Raw genomic sequence first — 7,917 nt, forward strand, 5'->3', positions numbered from 1 at the left:
TCCCAAACCAGAATCTGCCACATCTTTAAAACCTTTCAAATTCCAAGTCTTGCATGAGCTCTTCCCTCAGGTATAATAATAATGATTATTATGATATTTATTAGGTGCTACTATGTGCCAGGCACTATACTGGGGTGAGTACAAGCAAATCAGGTTAGACACAGTCCTTGTCCCACGTGGGGCTCACAGTTTCAATCCCCATTTTACAGATGAGGTAAATGAGTCCCAGAGAAGTGAAGTGACTTGCCTAAGGTCACACAGCCGAGATGTGACAGAGCTGAGATTGGAACCCATAACCTTTTGACTCCCAGGCCCATGCCCTATCCACCTCTCCCACACTCTTCACTCAACTACCTTCAGATTTGGTACACTTTCTTGCATTTCTGATGGTTGGTTATTTTAAACACCTTGCTCATCTCATCTAGTTTTGTAAGATGCTCACGCTTTTCTACTGGACTTAGCTGCCTCACTAATTTGAAAGCTCCTAGATAGCAAGAACCACATGTTATCCTTCCTTTATAATTGCACAAACACTGCTTAGAGCAGGACACTTCACAAAGACGTCATTAACCAAACACTGCTGCTAATCAATCAATTGTATTTATTGAGTGCTTTCTGTCTGCAGAGAACTGTTCTAAACACTTGGGAGTGTACAGTATAAGAAATTTGGTGGGCATGTCCCCTGCTCACAAAGTACTTAGTGTCTAGAGGAGCTTACTAGCATTGCCTCAAGCTTACTCCCAACATCACTGTGAGATTCAAGAGCTAAAGAAGTACCTTGTTCCTTTTAACAGTGGGAAAGGGGAAAAAGGGGAAGTGAGAGATCCAGGATTAGAAGCCAGATCTGCCATTTCCTAGCCGGATGTCCTTTCTAAACTATTTAACAACACATGGTGAACGCTTTATTAAAAGATTTACCTGCCTTTTTTCCCAAGGTGACCCCGGGGTATCCACCATTTCAAGGTCAAATGCTATCTTGTGACCACCCGAGCCAGCAGGCTGAACTCAGATGTGCGGGTGGGATACAGCCCCTACAACCAAAACTGTTAGATTGATAGCCCAAGCCAGGAATACAGAAGGTGTCCTTCACCCCTGTGCCAATCAATTTAGGTATGTGGGCGGAGATTGGGTAAACTGAGACCGGAAGCTGTAATGGCCTAGGAGCAGAGGTGGTAAATCCCTGTGGCCTCTGACCTTCTGTGCAGTGGATCAAGACTTGCAGCAGCTAGCTGCAGATTGTCTCTGCCCAGAGAGTGAGATGTCCACTCTGCCTGTACCAAGAGAGGAGCCATGGGATGGGTGAGTGTACTTTCCCACTGAACACTCGTGGGACTAGAAGCCAGACACTTTGCCACAGGTGTGTAATGCATAAGGGGATTCCTCTCAAGTGGGAAGTGCTCATGGGTGGGAGCTAGCCACTTCACCACTGGTGTGTAACACATAAGGGGATTCCTTCTGACCAGGAAGAACACGTGGGTGGTAGCTAGCCGCCTCACCACTTGTGAACAAATGATAAATTAATACCTCCTGGGTGGGACCTGGGGGGTTTTGCCATGTGCAAGTAACATACAATATATTCCTTCCATTAGGGAAGCTCTAATATCATTAAATAATCATATTTTTCCTGAAAGGCAGGTTCAGTTCTCCATGTCTAAAATAATCAAATATTTCAATTCACCTCGCAGAATAAATTTTGTGTAAAATTCAGGCTTTCTGTCCCCGGTCTGTCTGTCTGTCTGTCTGTCTGTCTGTCTCTCTCTCTCTCTCTCTCTCTCTCTCTGTCTCTCTCTCTCTCTCCCAATTCCCGAACGAACTCGTCCCTGGGTGATGGGTGACAGTCTAAAAGGAGGATTGCTCTGCCCTGGTTGATTTGATAAGCTCTGGTTCTGCATGTTAAGGCCTCTTAGAAGTTTTGGGGTGACCCTTGAGAGGTGGTCCACAGGCCATTGTTTACAACAAAGGAAGCAATGGGATAATAGAGTTAATAATATAGATAAAAGAGAAGCAGCGTGGCTCAGTAGAAAGAGCACAGGCTTTGGAGTCAGAGGTCATAGGTTCAAATCCCGCCTACGCCAATTGTCAGCTGTGTGACTTTGGGCAAGTCACTGAACTTCTCTGTGCCTCAGTGACTTCATCTGTAAAATGGTGATTAAGACGGGGAGCCCCCCGTGGGACAACCTGATCATCTTGTAACCTCCCCAGCGCTTACAACAGTGCTTTTCACATAGTAAGAGCTTAATAAATGCCATCATCATTATTATTATTATTATGATATGGAAAGCTCCATTAGGATAAATCATGCCCATGAGATGCTTATATTTTTTACCCATAAAAGATATTGTTAAATCATTGAATTATTAATTTTGCAGACTGGGGATAAAGTGTAAAATGTGTTTTCCTGAACTTTTATGGATTTTGATGTTTCGAAAGCCTTGCCTCCAGATTCAATGAATGAATAGGCTTCCCACAGCCACGTGACGGGCGGTGAGGGTGGCCGCGGGCTCGCGCTGCCGTCGGCGTTGAGGCGGCGGAGCGGACGGTCCCCGACCCCCGTCCCCCGCTCCCCGCTCCCATGGAGCCCGCAACGGCAGTAGCCAACGCTGCCGCCCCGGCTACGGGCACGGTCACGGCCTGAGCCGCAGCGCGACTTGGCCGGCCCCAGGGAGAACCCCAGCGCCAGCCTCCGGACCCCCCCGAACCCGCAGAGCCGAGCCGGCAGCCGGCACGGGAGGCCGTGGCGACGGCCGCTCAGCAGAAGGAGAACACGCTGCTGCACCTCTTTGCCGGCGGGTGAGCCAGGGGTCCCGGCCCTTTCCTTACCGTGCCTCGTTCTCCCCTGTCCCGGCGTCGACCCCCAGCCCACGTCATCCCCCTGGCTTGCAATGCCCTCCCTCCCCACATCCGCCAAGCTAGCTCTCTTCCTCCCTTCAAAGGCCTACTGAGAGCTCACCTCCTCTAGAAGGCCTTCCCAGACTGAGCCCCCTCCTTCCTCTCCCCCTCCTCCCCCTCTCCACCCCCCTCGTCTTACCTCCTTCCCTTCCCCACAGCACTTGTATATATATATATATATATATATATATATATATATATATATATATATATATATATATATATATGTACGCATTTATTACTCCATTTATTTTACTTGTACATATCTATTCTATTTATTTTATTTTGTTAATAAGTTTTGTTTTGTTCTCTGTCTCCCCCTTCTAGACTGTGAGCCCACTGTTGGGTAGGGACTGTCTCTATATGTTGCTAACTTGTACTTCCCAAGTGCTTAATACAGTGCTCTGCACACAGTAAGCACTCAATAAATACCATTGATTGATTGATTTCCTCCGTCTCTGCGCCTCGAGGAGCCCCCTCGGATTTTCGGGATTCCCTGCCCCCTGCGACCCCTGCTCAGCTCTGCTCTGCCCTCCATGTGGACACTCCCCCACTTCTGTCCCTTAACCTTTCCTCTGCCCACACCCCGGCCTTTTCCTTTCCTCCCTCCACCCCTGACCTTCAGCTTTTCTCTCCCCACCCCTGACCAGTACCTTTCTTCCACCCACCTCCAACCCCCAGTTTCCCTCTGCCCACCTTCGACCCCCAGTTTCCCTCTACCCTCATCCAACCCCGTTTCCCTCTGCCCAACTCCGACCCCCAGTTTCCCTCTGTCCACCTCTGACCCCCAGTTTCCCTCTGCCCTCTTTTAGACTGTGAGCCCACCTTCTAGACTGTGAGCCCACTGTTGGGTAGGGACCGTATCTATATGTTGCCAGCTTGTACTTCCCAAGCACTTAGTACAGTGGTCTGCACACAGCACTCAATAAATACGATTGAATGAATGAGTGAATGAATGAATGAGTCTGTTTATCTAAAAGTAACTAATCTAAATTTTTGCCTGAATTTAAGCCAGGTAAATAAACTGTTGGAATTCCTCATTGTATTCACATTAGAAATACCATATAGATTATAAAACTGAATCCTTAGTGGGATTTTTTATTATGTTATTATTTTCGTCTCTGTCTTCAAGTGTTTGGTGGCTGGGTGATTAAAAAAACTGCTCAGAATTTGTTAGGCATGGTGTAAGATTTATTTCTGATTATTATATTTAATATTAACTGTTCATTCAATAGTAACCTTTTCTTTAGTTGATTAGACAGAGTTTTCCATTGATTGCAAAATCCCTTAGGGCAGGGATCATCTCTCCCAGTTGCATTGAATTGTACTTTCTTAAGTACTTAGTACAGTGCTCTTCAGTACTCACACAGTACTTGCTCAAAAACACAACACACACTGATTTTGCTATTTTACAGGCAAGACAGATATAGAAATCAATTGCAGTACTCATCCTGGAATACCAGGCTTCAGGGCTACCTTTTAACTCATGAATTTTCCTAGTAAATCCTTAGTAACCTCTTCTCCTAGAAACCTCAAACCACCAGAGATGACTTCATATTTCCCAGGACAGAGACCAGTCCAATGATGATGGGATCTCTCCACCGAGATGCGACAAACCTGTGCAGACCATTGAACGTTCTCTGGGACTGAGACCTGCCTGAGGACACTGAGATCTCTCTGCTGGAAGACCACAAACTGATACAGACCATCGACCATTGGTCAGGACACGGATCTGCCTGAGGACACTGAGATCCCTCTGCCAAGTGACCACAAACTGGGGCAGATAATCAACTATCTCCCTGCCTGAGGACACAGATCTCTCCGCTGAGCAGACACATTTCAATCTATCATTTGATAACCCAACCCAAAACATGAGAGACACAACCTAGTTTAATAAACTCAATTGAGAAGTAATGTGACCTAGTGGATAGCCCAGGGCCTGGGAGTCAGAAAGATTTGGGGTCTAGTCCCTGCTTTCCCAATTGTCTTCAGTGTGAACTTGGGCAAGGCATTTCACTTCTCTGTGCCTCAGTTACTTTATCTGTGAAATGGGTATTAAGACAGTCCCATGACAAACATGGACTGTATCCCCTTTGATTAGCTTTTATGTACCCCAGTAGTTAGTACAGTGCCTAGCTCTCAGTAAAGACTTATCAAATACCATTAAAGAAATGTCTGATAAAAGGAACTGAATAAACAGTTGATTTCTCGGTGTTACTATTCAAAAGGATTGTTTTATTTTTCCTTTTGGAACATGATGTATACTTGCTTTGAGCTTTGTTGAGTGCTGAAAATTATTAGATGTCACTTCACTTATGGCTTTGCTTCAATAATAAGGCCCGGTAATTGGATTTTAAGACATAGAGCTTCTGTTTAATGCATAGTGGGTACAGCATAGGCCTTGGAGTCAGAAGGTCATGGGTTCAAATTCCAGATCCATCACTTGTCTGCTGTGTGACATTGAGCAAGTTACTTTATTTCTCTGTGCCTCAGATACCTCATCTGTAAAATGGGGATTGAGACTGTGGGCTTCACGTGGGACAGGAATTGTGTCCAAACCGATTTGCTTATATCCACCCCAGCACTTAGTACAGTACCTGACAGATTGTAGGCACTTAACAAATACCATTACTATTCCAGCACTTAGAACAGTGCTTGACACATAGAAACTGCTAAGAAATGCCATCATTATTATTAAAAGAGGGAGTTTTCCCTAAAATAATTGCATAGTGCTCCTGGTAAGAGAAGCCTAACAGGCACAGGGGAATTTGATGGATGAATAAACAACCTAACCTTCAGCTCCCAGGAACTCCTAAAGCATACTTTTCTGATCCACTATCCATGCTTTTTAAATAAAACAATAGAACATTAATATATAGCCTTAATTCTTTAATGGTACAAAACTTTGGCCTCATGTCCTGCACACCTGAAACCCTGAATAAATACCATTGATTGAGAAAATGTCCAATTTTATTGGTGTTCAGGTCTCAGCGTCTCATATCTAGCTAGCCTTCTACTTTCTGAATTAGTACTGGTGTTGATCACCTTAATTCTGAGAACAAGTTTATTCTTCCAAGGTTTTACGAAGAGCCCAGAATATTCCCTGTAGTGAGCCCTCAGCAAATAATAAAGATGAGGAATGTGCCAGGTAACAGTGCCTAAGAAAAGTCATTGACTTCTTGATACCTCAATGAAAAGTGTCACCATCTCAAATCAGAGCCTTCCAGCTCTTGGGAAAATATTTTCTTACCTAGAATTCTCTTCAGCGTACTTTTCACCTCTTGATTCCTCAGACTGTAGGTCAGGGGATTTAGCATGGGAGTGAAGACTGAATAGGAGAGGGAAAGCAGCTTCTCTCTGGAGAGAATAGTGGAGCAGATCACAGATGGCTGCATGTCTGTCATAAGCCATCATTGTCAGGATCAAACATACTGAGTGCCCTAAAAAGAAGGCAAAATACATTTGGGCTGCACTGCTACCAAAGGAAATACTTTCATTCTTGGACAGGAAATTGGTGAGTCTTCTGAGAATGATGACAGTAGTGTAGCTGATGTCAATAATGTACAGACTCCTGAGGAAAAAGTACATGGGGGTTTGAAGGACAGGGTCCGCTGAGAAGACCAACCTAAGTGGGAGTTTCCTATCAAGGCTATTAGGTATATCCCAAGGAAAATCATAAACATGGTGACCTGAAATTCACGGATATTTGGGAAACCCCAAAGAATGAATTCAGTCACATGTGACTGATGGCCTTCCTTCATTTGCAATTCTTTTTTACAGGGGGTGGGCGATGTAAGTACAGAAATATCTGGGCCCAAAATGTGTCATTTCACTTCAGGAAAAAAATCCATAGCGACGTTTTCAGAGTCCAGGTTTTCCCTACAAACATTTGTCTGTATGTAAATGTACTTGGGTAGCTTGTTTAGTCAAGGACGAACGAAGTGATCACAATGTGAAATATATGGCATCTAGCTTCTTTATGGCTAGAAGCAATTTCAGGAAACTGGGGAAGTGATGTCATTAGTCAATAATGAAAATTCTGCAAAGGAATGATAGGAAAGTGTTTTCATTTTTCATCACTTGCTACTAATGTTTAGCATTAGTGAACCCACATTTTTCCCACCACAGTTTATCACCTTCATCGCACTGGATAATAATAATAATGGTATTTGTTAAGCACTTACTATCACAGCTTGTTGTCAGGGAACAAAATACCCCAATGCATGACTCACACATAGAAATCTCAACTCCCCATTATACACACACATTCCTACACCACACATAAAAACATACCTATACACAAACTCATGTGCCTATAAATGACAGGGTTTAGGTTTCACAAAAAAACCATAACAAAACATGTGCTTCTTAGCAACATGGAGGATCATCCAGTGACTGTATGATTTTAATAACTTTATTCTTGGTTTCCTGTTGTCTCTCTGTACTTAGTCCAATGATGTATTACGCAGAACAGCAAGACACTACTCTTCAATACATTGGATGGTAGCACTCCAATCCTTGGAAATCTACAGGACATTTATTGCCAATAATATCAAATGAAATCTTTTCTCAGCTCACTGCCTGCTGCCTTCCTCCTAAGTCATTCTCTTTACTCAACCTATTAATTGTCCTAACCCTCCCTGGCATTTCTACTGGACCCATCACCCTCACTAGTTCGAAAGCTCCTGAAAAGCAAGAACCACATTTTATCCTTCCCTTATAATTCCACATATAGTGCCTACAACAGTGTATTGCTCAAAGGTGGAATTCATCAAATAATAATAATAATGGTATTTGTTAAGCAACTTACTATGTACCAAGCACTGTTCTAAGCACCAGGGTAGATACTAAGTAATCAGTTTGTCCCATTTGGGGTTCACAGTCTTAATCCCCATTTTACATACGAGGTAACTGAGGCACAGAGAAGTTAAGTGGCTTGCCCAAGGTCACACAGCAGACAAGTGGCAGAGTCGTGATTAGAACCCAAGTCCTCTAACTTCCAAGCCCATGCCCTTTCCACTAAGCCAC

Source organism: Tachyglossus aculeatus (genome assembly GCF_015852505.1).
Source record: "Tachyglossus aculeatus isolate mTacAcu1 chromosome 12 unlocalized genomic scaffold, mTacAcu1.pri SUPER_6_unloc_2, whole genome shotgun sequence".
NCBI lineage: Eukaryota > Metazoa > Chordata > Mammalia > Monotremata > Tachyglossidae > Tachyglossus > Tachyglossus aculeatus.